Here is a 15,404-nt window from a genome sequence, read left to right as displayed (position 1 = left end):
ACAGGTAAATTATGCTTTCGATTTTGGCACCTTCATCAGCAGTATAGATTAGTAAAACTGACCAGAATAAAGTTTTATTATTCTACGTTCTATTTTTCTGCACTTGACAGTTTTTTTTGAAGTTTCTGCCAAAGCCTCGTTCAATGATATTACCCACAAGTAGCATTTTTCTGAGTATGACATTCAAAATCTGTCTCTATAAAATAAATTAGGACATTCACAATACTGCACTTTTACTGTCCGGTTTTTGATGTTAAATACTTACAGTCTTTGAAAATAAAGTAGACCCTTCTGAGTACAAGTGACTAGTACAACGGAAATCTATTTCAGTTTGCAATGCTTCATCTAAAATCATTTTTCAAGAGAATCACCATGTGCATGAAAAAGCTTTAAAGTTTGTTTGAATGATAAGGTTTATGTTTTTTTTTTTTAATTTTATTTAAATCCAAGTTAGTCAACATTAGGTGTAATAATGGTTTCAGGAGTAGAATTTAGAGATTCATCCCTTAGATAAGGTTTATGTTGTATTGCTCTATTAAAGATTCATCTGAAAAGAATCAGGCTAGGTAACTTTTTGCTTAGAATGAGAACAATAGAACCTAAACCCCATGCTGGTTTTTTCCCAAAGGGTAATTTTTTGGGTTTTTGAAGTAATATGGAAACCCCTAGCACAGACTCCCTAGACCCCTTAGTGTTTTATCAAATAAAAATACAGAATTAAAAAGTAAATTTTTTAATCATAAAGTTTCACACAACGTACTCTAGTTTTTAAAAACTTTTTAAGTGTTTACTTTTGAGAGAGCACGCACACGCATGAATGGAGGAGGGGCAGAGAGAAAGAGGGAGACAGAATGTGCAATAGGCTTCAGGCTCTGAGCTGTCAGGACAGAGCCTGACACAGGGCTCAAACTCAAGAACCACAAGGAAAACATGACCTGAGCCAAAGTCAGACGCTTAACCAACTGAGCCACCCAGGCGCCCCACACAATGAACTCTATTTAGAAGCATTAAGAAATCTCACTAAGGGATTAGGCGAATAACTATTTGAACACCATGAAAAAAATTTTTTTGCTTTTTCTCTAATTTGAACTGAAGGTGATTGTAGGTCCATAGAGTTACATAAAAGCAAACATTTTCACATCTCAGAATGTTGCAGGGGCTAAAATGAAGAACTCAGCTTCAGAGATTTGAATTCTGGTCCCAACTCAGCTATGTGGCGATCTCTGAAGGCTATGGCTTGCTAGATTGTAAAAAGAGGTAGTTGAATTAGGTGGAAAGATTATAATCTCTTTTCATGTTAAAAATTCTATACTATTAAGGTCAATGAAGCTTGGGTACATATAAAAATGGCACCAAGTGATTCATTGATTCAAAAAATATGCATTGAGCACATATTACATGCCAGATATTTGTTCTAGGCACTGGGAATACAAATAACCTACCCTTTCAAATATGGAAGAAATATAAATATAGCCAGTTAATATAACAGGCATCTAATAAATCTTGACTAAGACATGTTATACACATTCTACTGTTATACCATTTCACTGCACCACAATTTCTCTGAAACCACTCTTGTCGTCAGTGACCTCCATGTTGCCAAATCTAATCACCAGTTCAGTTTTCAGTTTGATACGTCTGTAGCATTTGACCCAGCTAATCATTCTCTCCTCCTTGGAGCATTTCCAGGAGTTGGTTGCCAGGACGCCATTCCACGATTCTGCTATTATAATAGCTGTTTCTTTTCCATTTTCTTTGCTGTTTCTTTCCATCTCTCTTAATCACTAAGTGTTGGAGGGCTTCAAAATCCATCACTGGGTCTCTTTTATTCTCTATTTACACTTACTGCCTGGCTGAATTTTATCCAGTCCTATGGATTTAACGACTACTGACAACTTCCAAATCTATATACTCTACTCCACTTCTTCCCTGAGCTCCAGAATCACATACCAAGTACGTATTTGACAACTCTAATTGGAAGAAAATCCAAATGCCACTCTCCCCCTTGCTCACTCTGAGACTCTGAGATTTACATGAGGAGATGTGGGGGGAGTGTATTTGGGGCCGGTACCTGTGATGGATGGGGATGAAGGAGGCAGCACTGAGAAGTGGGAGAAAGCCAAACTACTAAGGCAGTGACGACAGAGTCCTCAGCTGATCCTACTAGGAGCATTAGAGCTGGGATGGACCCTCAGAATTGTTCCAGTTGAGGCAAAAGAGATCTGAACCACCGCATGAGCCAGTTATTGGATGCAGGCTACCCCCAGGAGGGGCATAACCTTGAGCAAGGCAGTTTCCTCCTACAGAGAGCAGCTCCTGGAGAGAACTCAGCTGTGACCTGTCAGCTGCCAATATTCACGGTAGCTGGCGGATAGGAGTCCGGGGGAGGAGGCAGGAATGAATGTCTCCCCCCGTAGGAGGACCTAGGTAGTGCAGTTTTTGCTATAAACACCCAGTATCTGGTAGCATCTCATACTCCTCAATTTACCTCCCTTATGCAGCTTTATTTTTTTCTCAAAGTGTAGACTATATGTTTTACTCATTTGTTTGCTTGTAGATCACTGCTAGAATAAAACACCACGAGAGCAGAAGCTTTCTTTCCCTCTTTCTTTTTTAATCCTATATCCCCAGCATCTAGAAACAGTGCCTGGAACAGAGTTAGGCGCTCAATAAAGACAGCCAGTGAGTGAATAAATGCACCACATACTTGCTATATTCTAGAAACTATGCTGTGTTTTGGCATTACAGAAGTGAACAAGACAGGCTCAGTCACTACCCTCACAGAGCTCACAGTCTAGAAGAAATTATATACATATATAGCAGACATAGATAAAATACGCATGTGTCTACTATATTTTTTTTTAATTTTTTTTTCAATGTTTATTTATTTTTTTGGGACAGAGAGAGACAGAGCATGAACGGGGGAGGGGCAGAGAGAGAGGGAGACACAGAATCGGAAACAGGCTCCAGGCTCTGAGCCATCAGCCCAGAGCCCGACGCGGGGCTCGAACTCACGGACCGCGAGATCGTGACCTGGCTGAAGTCGGACGCTTAACCGACTGCGCCACCCAGGCGCCCCGTGTCTACTATATTTTTAAAAGTGCGATCACAGCCAGATGCTATTATATAGTATTTTACTAATCTATCTAGTTTCAGCCCATCTGATAGTCCATCATATAAAACTTTTTACTGAATGACAATGTCAGAAGACTATAAAAAGAGTGGAAACTTTAGTTAGAGAGTTATTTATTGCTCCGGCTAGTTTTTCAGAAAGAAAAGTTAGATCACTGGGACACATCTTTTGCCCAATTTAGGAGGAAAGAAATAAGGGACAAAATAGGAGCAAGACAAGCTCAGAGAAAATGAATACTTACTTTTCACTGGAATTTTTATTAACCAACATCCTGTTTTCTAAAGCGCTGGAAAGCAAGGCTATAATTGTATCTAAATAGATAAGGGGTAAAATGTTCTGTAATGAATGGATAATTTATAGTCACTTTGTACATAGAAATATAATTTTTCCATTACTTTAGTTTCGGGGACAGCTGAAATGTAATAGGGACTAGGAAATAACACTTCAGTTTCTATGTCATCATTGCAGAATCATATGCTCATCTTTTTATTTTTTAATTTTTTTAATGTTTATTTATTTTTGAGAGAGACAGAGACAGAATATGAGTGGGTTAGGGGCAGAGAGAGAGGGAGACACAGAATCCAAAGCAGGCTCCAGACTCTGAGCTGTCAGCACAGAGCCCGATGCAGGGCTCGAACCCATGACATGTGAGATCATGACCTGGGCCGAAGCTGGACACTCAACCGACTGAGCCACCCAGGCACCCCCAGATGCTCATCTTTTAAAAAGCAGATTATCTCCCTAAAAGTTATGTTTTCTGCTTTCTATACGCAGCCATATTTATTTCCATTCACCACCAACTAAGTCGTTTTGCCTTTTAGAGCGAGATGAATCCTGTTGCTCCCTGAGTGTATTTTATTTGAAATGTGAAAGCCTTTCACTCTGTGTTTTCTGTGTACTGGTGAACAGGAAAAACCAACATTTAAATTCTTGGTTTGTTGTAAACGAGGTATTTTGGCATTTCTAGAATAACTTGTGTGCAAAATCTCAAATTGTTCTATATTTACGAGCTCACTAGTCTCTGCTTCCTTGCACATTACTGTCACAATGCAGAAGTATAAACTGGAAATGCGTGAGTTTATGTGCCTCTCTTCTCTGCATTACTTTATCCTAGAAGCAATGTACGCCTTGAGAAGAATAAACATTTCTATCTTACAAGTGAAAAAAAGCAAGATTTTTTATTGCTCATGGATAATAAAACCATTGATTTTCACTTCAGACAGCTTGATGTGGTCTTTTATTTTTTTTTAATTTTTTTTAACGTTTTTATTTATATTCGAGACAGAGAGAGACAGAGCATGAGCAGGGGAGGGGCAGAGAGAGAGGGAGACATAGAATCCAAAGCAGGCTCCAGGCTCTGAGCTGTCAGCACGGAACCCGACACGGGGCTTGAACTCACAGACTGTGAGATCATGACCTGAGCTGAAGTTGGACGCTCAACCGACTGAGCCACCCAGGTGCCCAACATGGTCTTTTATTAAAATAAATTCAAGGAGTGCCTGGGTGGTGCAGTCGGTTAGGTGTTCGACTCTTGATTTCAGCACAGGTCATGATCTCACTATTCCTGGGATCAGGCCCTGAGTTGGGCTCTGTGCTGACAGCATGACAGCTGATACCTGCTTGGGATTCTCTCTCCCCCCCACACCTCTGCCCCTCCCCTGCTCATGCTCTTCATCTCTCTCTCTCAAGTAAATAATTTATTTATTTATTTATTTTCAACGTTTATTTATTTTTTTGGGGGGAACAGAGAGAGACAGAGCATGAACGGGGGAGGGGCAGAGAGAGAAGGAGACACAGAATCTGAAACAGGCTCCAGGCTCTGAGCCATCAGCCCAGAGCCCGATGCGGGGCTCGAACTCACGGACCGCGAGATCGTGACCTGGCTGAAGTCGGACGCTTAACCGACTGCGCCACCCAGGCGCCCCTCAAATAAATAATTTAAAATAAGTTCTAGATTTCTGATGAATACCTTAACTGTCAATTTCATATTAATTTGTTGAGATGTCACCTCTATTCCTGGATATCTTTTAGGGAAGAGTAGACAACTATTAGCCTGGTTGTCATAGTGTGTAGATCCAGTTTAGTTCTATCATTGCTTTGACGACTGATGGTTAATTAGATGGCAAGGTCCTTAGAGCAGGTCTTACAGAGCACACCAAATATCAGAACTCTACAAATTATTTTTGTTGATAATTAATTAATCCTCCTTTCACAATTAGAGGTGATACTTGAGTACCTCTAAGCACAAGGGGCGCCTGGGTGGCGCAGTCGGTTAAGCGTCCGACTTCAGCCAGGTCACGATCTCGCGGTCCGTGAGTTCGAGCCCCGCGTCAGGCTCTGGGCTGATGGCTCAGAGCCTGGAGCCTGTTTCCGATTCTGTGTCTCCCTCTCTCTCTGCCCCTCCCCCGTTCATGCTCTGTCTCTCTCTGTCCCAAAAATAAATAAACGTTGAAAAAAAAAAAAAAAAAAAGAAATCCCTTTAAAAAAGGGCTGCTGCATCCCTCAATTTTAGAGTTAACAATATTTGATAAGGAGGTAAATAGCCATGGATAGTTAGGTAGTACAGAATCTTACAAAGGGAAGTGACAGGAAATGATCTCTTACTATGAACTCAAATGAGTGTCAGGTGTGGCAATTCTAACTTGTCTGAAACCTCACACACCATTGCACCTGTGTCTGCCTCACTTTCTCTGTATCTCTCTTTCTCTCTCTTCGTCTTCTTTTTCTTCCTTTTTTAGAGATATGTATGTATGTATGTATGTATTTATTTATTTATTTTGAGAGTGGCTGAGACACCACCGGTGGGGGAGGGGGGGTGGGCAGAGAGAGAGAGAGAGAGAGGATCCCAAGCAGGTTCTGCACTGTCAGCACAGAGCCTGATGCAGGGCTTGAACCCATGAAACTGTGAGATCATGACCCGAGCCCAAATCAAGAGTCAGACGCTGAACTGACTGAACCATGCAGGCGCCCCTCCCTGTCTCTCTTCTGTTCATCTCTCACTATCTCATCCTTTATTTGCTTTCTTTGAGCTTCCCTGCTTCTTCCTTGTTTTGTGCATTTTTCTTCCTTTTCCTGACCCCAGCTTGTTCGTGTGCACTGACGAGAAAATATATTTGAAGTATATGTTTTAGGGTTTCTAATATTTTTCCTACAAAAGTTTTATTTTTCTGTTAACTTTATTTTTCAGTTTTGGAAACAGAAGAGTAAAATTCTATAAATTTCTTCATTTAAAAGTTTTTCAATTATGTCTAGATTTTGGCTTTTATGGGCTGGTGTAGTTTAAGTTGAAAGGAAAGATTACTTACTCCAGGTTTGGTTATTCCTCTAAGAATAGAACCCTGCCCATAATATGTGTCCAATAAATGATTTTTGGATGAATGCTCAATGTACAAAATTAAATTCTTACTAGGATACTCAGTAGGTGCTCTTGGTAGCATGAAGCATCCCCGAGGCATGGATACGCATTTAAGACATAAGCCTGGGTGGGGCAGCTGGGTGGCTCAGTCAGTTGAGCATCTGACTTCGACTCAGGACATGATCTCAATGGTTCATGAGTTCAAGCCCCACATTGTGCTCTGTGCTGACAGCTCCGAGCCTGGAGCTTGCTTCGGATTCTGCGTCTCCTTCGCTCTCTGCCCCTCCCCCACTCTCTCTCTCTCTCTCTCTCTCTCAAAAATGAATAAACATGAGAAAAAATTAGTAAGACGTAAAACCTGAGGGTGCTACTTATCTTTTTGCTCATCTACATATCCAAATCTTTGGTAATAAATAGCCAGGTAGAGTTCCCCTGCATGAGATTTCTGTGTAACAATACCCAGAGGGGTTCTATCATCGGAAATCTTATGAACACTCAGAAACACAGGTTGAGAACTACATATACTATCTCCCATGCTTCTGTCCAGTGAACTCCAGAACAGAGCTTCTCAGACTGTAATGTGCAAACAGCTCACCTGGGGATTGTGTCAAGCTGCAGATTCTGGTTCAGTATGTCTCGGGCAGGGCTTGAGATGCTGTGTTTCCAAGAAGCTCCCAGGTGATACTGCTGGGGCCAGTCGGTAGATCGCACTTCAGCAGCAAGGGTCTAAAGGTTATAGGGTTTTGTTACCACCCCTTGGTTCCTTCACGTTAAGGAACTGTTGATGAACCTCAGCTAGAAAGGGCCTGGCCTGTATTTTCTCCTGTCATCTGGCCTGTCCAGGGGTGTCTGTGTTTGCCTTAGGGTTTTGTTACTGATGACGTAGATTCCTTAGTATGGACTTGTTAACCCTGGGAACAGCTGCTGGTTGCTAATTTGTGCACCATTTGGATGCTGGTTCTGGCAACCACATTCTCTGAAGCTTCAATTTTCTTTGTTTTGCTGGGGAGGTAAATGGTGAGAGAAGGGACAGGAAGAGTTATTTCTTGCTTTATATGTAAGCTGCATAGCACTGTAATACTTTCTGTGTGATACCAGTGGTGATTTGGGACACTACCTTCAAATAATATGAATTTCATGCATGTTATCTCCTTGAATTCTCACAGCAACTTGGTGATGTAGGTGGTATTAACATTATAATATCCATCTTAGAGGTGAGAAAGTGGAGATGTAAAGTAGTTCAAGAACTCCTACAAGGAGCTTCCACAAAGGAAGTAAACACAAAACTGGGGTTCACACCCTCATATGGTGGCTCCAAGTCCAGTAGGAAGATGGACCGTCCAAGCTTTGGGGGTGTCTTTGGATCCCTACACATCCACAGATTTAATTTTCTTTGGTTGTTCATTGGCCTGCTCTCATATCTGCCCTCTTTCTACAGAGTTAGAGCAAGAACAACTTGATCCCCTTGACAGTCTGTTGACCTCAGTTTGAGAAAGATCATTCCTTGGTTTTAAAAGAAAATGGAAGAGGGGCCTCTGGGTGGCTCAGTCGGTTAAGTGTCCAACTTTGGCTTAGGTCGTGATCTTGCGGTTCACGAGTTCGAGACTTGCATTGGGCTCTGTGTTGACAGCTCAGAATCTGGAGCCTGCTTTGGATTCTGTGTCTCCGCCTCTCTCTGTCCCTCTCCCTGTCTCTCTCTGTCTCTGTCTCTCTGTCTCTCTGTCTCTCAAAAATAAACATTAAAAAAATTAAAAATCAAACAACAAAAATAAATTAAAAAAAACCACAGCTTTGTTTAAAAGAAAGTGGAAGAATACAATATGTAAATGGAGAATAAGGAGGCAAAATTAAAATGAGGATAAATGCCGAGAAATGGGGTTATCATCTTCCCCAGTTTATCTCTTTCTCATCCTTTTTGTATTCCGCTACGGAATGGAAGACAGCTTTGTAGGTACTTAGACTCCTGACTTCTATTTTAGGAAAACTTATTTTTTTCAGTATTTTATTTTTATTTCTTTCTTTATTTTTTAAAGATTTTATTTTTATCAATAATCTCTACACCCAGCTTGGGGTCAAACTTATAACCTCGAGATCAAGAGTCACAGGCTCTACTGACCGACCCAGCCAGGTGCCCTTAAATTTATTATTCTTTGAGAGCTTTTCAGCATTTTATTAGGAAACAATTTTTCTACTGTAGTCAATGGTCAAGTTATTTGAAGTTTAGAATCCATAGTATTGCTCATATTCACATTAGACGCTATGCTTTGGGGTGACTGCATGCACAGGGGATGTGATTGGTAGGAAAGTGAATGCTGCATTTGTATTCAGTGTTTTCTTTCTAAAAAATTTCAGAGGGAAAGAATCAGGCAATTGCTGTAATTACTACATTGATGTTTCCGTGGGGGCAAAAATGTAACTCACTACAAATTGGAAAGTGAAAAAAAAAAAAAGGTTTAGCAAATTTCTCTTCAAACTATTTCTTAGAGCTCTCTAGAGCTCTCTAGTCTGCTCCACGAGCCGCTGGGATGAGGTATAAACTTGTCAGTTAAAGAGATTTTAATGTCTTTCAGATAAAAACAGTCTCTTTGGTAATTTGTATATTTTGGGTAAATATTCATTGTTTATGGATACCCTCATCACCACTCAGGTCTTCTTTTAATGGTCCTGGAGGTGAGGCTGGGAGAGGGGGTGCTGGTCCTTGAGCTCTCCTAGAGCTGTTGGATTAAAATAGGCCCTTGATGGCTTCCAGGATGATGGCCCTTATCCCTCTTGGTTATAGGCATACCCTGCTGACATCTGCCACTGAAATCTCTGGTTACGAAATTGGCATTCTCTTGATTCAGCCAAGGCCTAGACTATTGCTGGTGCTGCAGATCCTCTGGTTACGTCCAGAGCCAACGTGGTTGGGAAAGCCCATTCTTACCCCAGGCCCCAGCAACCTCCTGGCTGGCCACTGGCTCTCTACTCAGTCATCCCTGACAAGGGTCATGTGGGAACTTCAGATAGCAGCCAAGGGAGACCTTAGGGGCACTTCTCTGGCTTCTCACCACCTGGACCTGTTCCTCAGCTATTTCCAACCAGCCTGGATGGTGCCATGTTAAAGCTGGGTTTCTCCTAAGGAACTTGAAATCATCACAATGTGTATCCAAAAAAGTTAGGAAAGGGCCCCTGCTCTGGAAAACCTCTAAACATATCTGAGTGTCTCCATTTCCCCATTTCTCATTATCTTGATCCAAAAGTAGGCAGGGAGATGACTAGCCCATCGAGATTCTTGGTGACAATTAGAAAATGACACTCCTCAGGTGAATATACCTTTGGGCCAGGCTTCAAAGCTTGGTGAGTGGAGAGACAAGGCCTGGAGAGACCTTCTTACTTGGTTTCTTGGCAAGGTATCTGGGTGCAGCAGCAGATTGCACAACCACTTGCAGTAGGTCTGGAGGAAGAAGCTAGAACCCAAATATCTGAATGCTTTCTTTTCTTCTCCCTCTCTTATCTTCTCAACTCCTCCCCAATGAGCCCCCACTTCCCCTTTCTCTTTAGGGAGTCACGAACTCCCTTTATGTCATATCCTGAGTTACCATTCTTATTGCTCATGTGAGATCCCTATGAACTGAGCCTACTGTGTGTGGCTATCAAATCAAGTCTTGCTATGAACTAATTACCCCCCCAATGTAGTAATTAAAACAATAGACTTTTATAATCTCGCACAGTATCTGAGGGTCAAGTATCCAAAAGTAGCTCAGCTGGGTAGGTTGCCATCAAGCTGCACCTAGGACTATAGTCTCTAAAGACTTGACTGGGACTGGAGGATTCATTTCCAAGCTCACCCATGTGGCTGCTGGAAGGAGGTTTCAGTTCCTTACTGGTGGGCCTTTCAGTAGGGTTTCCCATCATATGGCTTCCCCCAGAGCGGTGATCCAAGATAACCTAACCCAGGAGTGACATAGTATCACTTCTTCCATAGTCTGCTGGTCACAAAGACCAACCCTCCTCTAGAGTGAGTGTGGGAGGGACAGGAGAAGGGTGTGAATACCAGGAGGTAGGGATCAACAGGGGCCATCTTGGAGGCTGGCTACACATGGTTTTGCCAGCGTTCTTCAATGGGTGCAGCATTGACATGTGGAGTAAGACAACTGTTGTTAGGTAGGACCATCCCAGGCATTGCTGAACATCTCAGCATTCCTGACCTTCACCCACTAAATGCCAGCAGCATTTCATAGTCAATGTGACAATCAAAAGTGCCCCTGCAACATCCCTAAGATGGGCAGTATTCACCCCTTGTTGACAACCTATCTAGTGTGTGAATCAGGAGCACCTACACGTTGGGAGTTCATTAGGATCAAAATAGATCAGTTTATTACTTTCAAAAATATTACAACCATTGCACTGGCACCTCCCCATATGGTTTGGAGTGACTGAGCGATTGATAGTCCTATAGCACGGAGGACTGTAATTTGAAGGAACACTGAACTTGGAGAAAATGCTTGCTTCATCCTCCCTCTCCCATTTATTTGCTGATGACCTGGAGCAAGTTCTTCAACTCTCTGAGCCTCACCTGTGAATAGGAAATACTACTACTCACCACGCAAGGCGACAGCTAAAGAGAACAAAGCACCTTTGAACCACACATGGCTTACTCCTTCCAAAGGCACTAGAGTGTCCCAGTCCCTGTGGTTTGTAACAGGAGTGTCACAGGAACCAGCCAACCCAACAGGCCTGCTGAAGGGGCCAGGGTTCCCCTGACAGGAAAATCAATGCAAGCCTGGCTTCACTCCTTCATAGAGGCCTGAGATTTTCCTAGCTACCCAGATGACTGCTGGGCTTTATTTTGGGGCCACACCTGGTTGTCAGCTAAGCCCACCATTTCTTCTATCTTATTGCCTTCCCTGGTCCTTGGCCAAGGTGTGACTCTCCTGGGACAACTGTCTTCTCCCATTTCACTCCTCTGTTATGGATTTCCTTTTCCCTAACCCGAACTCCATTCCTCCTCTCCTCCAGAGCATTTCCATATTCTTTTTGGAAGGTGATCACATGCACCTTCCACCTCTCCACGAAATGCCTCCACCTTCCAGAAACCTGCCTCACTCCTGAACTTTGTGCTTCCCTTGCAGCGTCCTTAAGTTGACTTTTCCTCCAAGATTTCAGGCAGAACTCTTCCATCCATAGCTGTCTGCCTTTTTCATGCTCTGGGTTAGGGAGTACTGCTGGAGAAAATCACCCAATTTTCCAGAAACATGTAGTCCAAATTCATTTCCAGGTCACCTGGGCCATCAGCACTGCCCTGGAACTCCTGCTTCCCTGGTCAGCATGTTCCTTCAGCCTCCATAGCATCTGTCATAAGCCTTTTCCTTCGTTCGCTTCAGACCTTCTACTTTGCTCCTTTGTACTTCCTCCTCACCTCAGCCCTCAGATGATGCTGCCTGCTACTTCACAAAAACCTAGAAGCCCGATGTGGGTGTCCACAATTTCCTACCACCCCTCCTATCACCTCACCTGTCCCTTTACCTGCACCTACTTACCTTCCCCCAAGACTAACGTCTCTGCGTGAACCCAGGCTCTCACATCTTGGGCTTCTTCAGATGCTTCCCGCCAACAATGATCCTCTCTTCTATAGTTCAATCTTGACGTTTTCACTGGATCCTTCCCATTAACTATCCTCAAGTCTTTTCCATCTTAAAACAAAACAAAACAAAACAAAACAAAACAAAAACCCCCAAACAAAACAAACAAACAAAAACCAAAAGAATAAAAAAAAAAAACAAACCACTCCCTCCAACTCTTCCCTTCCCTCCCTGGCCCCACACTTTCCTCCTATCCCTCCTCCCCGTCACAGCTCAAGTTCTTGAAATAACTGTTATCATTTTCCTGCCATTTCCTCACCTCCCTTTCCTCTCAATTGACCGCAATCTGCTGGTGCCCACACCTCTCCTCAGAAACTGCTTTCACCCAGGTCATAAACTGTTTCCCCATTGCTAATTCTCATGAACAGTGCTCATTTCTTATCTGACCTGACTTCTGAACATTTGACACTGTCCACCACTCCCTTCTCTGTTGGAAGACTCTCTTCCCTTGCTTCCATGTGACCACATTTTCCACCCCTAGTGATCTTTCTGAATCTTTAATCATGTCCCTTCCCTCACTCCTACTTAAAATTCTTCAATGATTTCCTCTTGTCCACAGGATATAAAGCTTTTTCATGGTCTGTTCTCCCACACGGTGTCTTGCCACTGCCTCCCCCGACTTATCCTTCAACTACACTGAACTATTTGTAGTTCTATCGGGTTATTTGCTGTGTGTTCCTCTGGACTTTTGCACATGTTTTTTCCTGTTCATTCCCTCTTGGCAGGTTAACTCCTTTTCATCACTTTTTCCATGGTGCCTTCTATGGCCTCCTGGTAACAGTTAGATGTTCCTCCCATCTTCTATCATGCGTTTGCCTCCATAATAGTACTCATCTTGCTTTAATTGTCCATCTACTCTTAGATTTTAGGGAAGAGACCTTTCCTTCCTTGCAGTTTTAACCCTAGAGTCTAGACAGTGCCTGGTGCATAATAGGAGCTCAAGAGCTATAGGGAATAAATGACCCTATGAATGTGTATCACATGAATGGCATACGAACACTTATAAAAATTAGTTGAATTTGAACTTTAGGTGAGGGAAATATTAGGGAGATAAGAGATGGATTTAAAGGGGATAAAGGACCAAAGAGACCTTCCTCCTTGCATCTCGTGTTAAGGTCAGACAGCCAGATGCTCTCCTATCCTTCCCCTTTATCTTCTTTGACAAGGGAAAAACACCTGCCACTTAGAGAAGCCACTGTTGACCTTGGTGTTGCCATTTCAAAGATGATATTAAAAACAAAAGATGGGCCGGGATGGGAGAAATAATTCTTTTCTGGTTTTCTTTTCACAATTCAGGTGGAAAAAAGAAGTACAGACTCAAATGGAAGAGGAGAAAATACCCTAAAAAATACAGCAGATTCCCTGGGCTGAAATTTAAGAAATATTTACTGTTTAAAATTGTTAATGTTATTTAGGTAGATATCTTGAAACGAACAAGCTTATTACTTTACCCTGCAAGTTAAAAAAAAAAAGACAACAGAGGCAAATCCATATATTTTCTAACGGCAAGGTCCCACCTGCCTTATTTATTGAAGAAAAGAGTGTACAGTTGCTAGTAACACCCACATGTAAGTAAATGAAACACGATTATGCAAGAATCCAGGGAATGTCAACTAAAACCAGCCTGGTATTAAATAAATAGAAATGACTCCTTCCCTTGTTGTAGCCACATGGACTTTCCCTTGCACTGCCGATCTCCAACAGATTTCATTTCTATCTGGTTTGTCTTCAGAACTGGGGAGGAGAGATCCTGGATTTGGCAGGCACTGAGCTTGGAACCCACACTCACTCCAGCAGTGCTTCTGGTTCAGATGACTCTTGAGGCCAGTAACACTTCCAGCCCCAGGGAAACCTCTGTTCCGGATTTTTCCCTCAATCCACAAGGGAGTTCTTTTTTTGCAAAACGCTTTGGCTGTTCCTAAAGCTTTCTCTCATTTTGTCTTTTGAAAACCATTTTGTGGGGTTGGAACGTTGCAGGTTCCCCCCCTCCCCCTCCACCCAGATGTTTCTGGTTCTCAGGATGTACACCTGTGAAGTTGGGCCACTTGGGAGACATGTTTGAGTTTTATTTACAGCGGAGAAGAATGTGATCTTCACATGCAAATGTTCAAAATGGTCATTTTGTTCTAGGGAGTCGACTGCAAGACCTGCTAGTTAGCAGGGATTTGAAAGGAAAATATAAAGGTAAAATTATCTAATCATCAAATATATTTTGAGTGTCTACTTTGGCTCAGCAGTACTGCTGGGAATCGTGCAGTGAAAAGAAAACAGGGAGAAAAAGAGAAAGAAAGAGACAAATCTATTCTAGTTAGGGAAGGAGGTAGAGGAAGATGACAATATGAAAAAATAATAAATCAACAAGAGTGCAGTTTGTTAGATAAAATTGTTCTGAACTCTGAAAGATCAAATTACACGCCGAGAGTCCTGCTTTTTGCAAGATTGTCAGGTTATCTCCTTGCTTCAATGAGGGATAATATATATGAAGTATCTAGCATAATATCTGACACATAGTAGGTGCTCAATAATATTATTTCCTGCTCTGGTCTTAGCCTGAGCTACTCATCCATGAAGGTGATTCTGTATACCAAGAATAAGTGCTTTCGCGTTCAGCAAAATGTGCCACTTAACGTCAATCTAAAGGGACTTTAGGTACAGCTGTGATGGAATATTCTTCATACAGCCAATAGTTATTGTTAGTGAGGCGCCTGGGTGGCTCCGTCGGTTAAGTGTCTGATTTTGGCTCAGGTCATCATCTTGCGGTCCGTGGGTTCAAGCCCCGCGTCATGCTCTGTGCTGACAGCTTGGAGCCGGGAGCCTGTTTCAGATTCTGTGTCTCCGTCTCTCTCTGCCCCTCCCCTGCTCATGCTCTGTCTCTCTCTCTCTCTCAAAAATAAATAAACAGTAAAAAAATTTTTTTAAAGTTACTTCATTTCATATCACTTTCATAATAAATATAATCAAGAAGCTACCATTTGTCAAGCACAGTGATAGGCAATAGGAACCCAGAAATTATGAAGCCATCATCTCTGCTCTCAGGAGTGGTCAGATAGGGCAGCAGTGTAAAATAAGGCAGTGTAAGATAAAGCCCCAGAGACAAATACAAATAAATTCTCTCGGGGGCTCAAAGAGGGAAAGGTATTCTTGGGGGAGAACGGAAGAAGGGAGAAGGAGAGAAGGGAAGAAGGGGGAGAAGGGAAGAAGAGCATCAGCAGGGGCTTCAACAGGTAGATGACCTCTGGGATGAGCCAAACAGAAGTGAACTGAACTTGCAGGGAAGGGAAGGAAGGCAGGAAAG

At 42.5% G+C, this 15,404-nt stretch overlaps 1 long non-coding RNA gene across 5 annotated transcripts in view; it reads right to left on the bottom strand.

Moving 5' to 3' along the window:
* The window catches only part of LOC124526402 (uncharacterized), a 28,400-nt gene extending 16,170 nt beyond the window's left edge, over positions 1–12,230 (bottom strand). For all 5 annotated transcript variants that reach the window (XR_006965663.1, XR_006965664.1, XR_006965661.1 and 2 more), the window contains exons 1-2: positions 12,008–12,230; positions 7,084–7,214 (exon numbers count right to left, since the gene is read on the bottom strand). This is a non-coding gene — a long non-coding RNA (uncharacterized LOC124526402). The remainder of the gene's footprint in view (positions 1–7,083; positions 7,215–12,007) is intronic.
* Positions 12,231–15,404: the final 3,174 nt, after the last annotated feature.

Source organism: Lynx rufus, unplaced genomic scaffold, assembly GCF_022079265.1.
Source record: "Lynx rufus isolate CCGP_SWC_20201006 ecotype Redwood Valley unplaced genomic scaffold, mLynRuf1.p SCAF_5, whole genome shotgun sequence".
NCBI classification, from domain to species: Eukaryota; Metazoa; Chordata; class Mammalia; order Carnivora; family Felidae; genus Lynx; species Lynx rufus.
This window is presented reverse-complemented; position numbering and strand designations above follow the sequence as displayed.